The following is a 428-nucleotide window of genomic DNA, read 5'->3' on the forward strand; positions in this document are numbered from 1 at the left end:
TTTTTCACTTGCGTGAGTTCCCGTACCGGGAACCGCTGGAATCGTCGAGAGAAGAGAAACGGCTGTAGGAGAAAAAGAGGACGGACGTTAAAAACCGGACGATCGTTACACGGATGTCTTGCGTGAGTCTTAGCTCGAACATGATACGACGAACGAAGTTTGGCACTTTGGCGAGATGCATAAAACGCTCGTACATACATACATACATATATATTGTATATCGAATAGAGAGTGTTCTCCTTCTATTCGAATTTTTTTTCTCTTTGAGGCGATTTTCGCACAGAGAAATACACACACACACACCACCTTCTCTCGCACCGAATCTTTCCGAGCTTTCGTTTTCTACGAGTCTACGCAAAACACGACACGAACGAATTTTCGTTTCGCGTCGTGACGTTGAAGCGACCTCAGAGTAGGCGAGATCACCC

General features: G+C 45.8%; 1 pseudogene; it reads left to right on the forward strand.

Annotated features, from left to right (window-relative positions):
- Positions 1–402: 402 nt before the first annotated feature.
- Positions 403–428, forward strand: part of LOC126877940 (large subunit ribosomal RNA) — a pseudogene marked incomplete at its 3' end in the record, with an annotated part of 4357 nt that continues 4331 nt past the window's right edge.

This window comes from Bombus huntii, unplaced genomic scaffold (genome assembly GCF_024542735.1).
Source record: "Bombus huntii isolate Logan2020A unplaced genomic scaffold, iyBomHunt1.1 ctg00000296.1, whole genome shotgun sequence".
NCBI classification, from domain to species: domain Eukaryota; kingdom Metazoa; phylum Arthropoda; class Insecta; order Hymenoptera; family Apidae; genus Bombus; species Bombus huntii.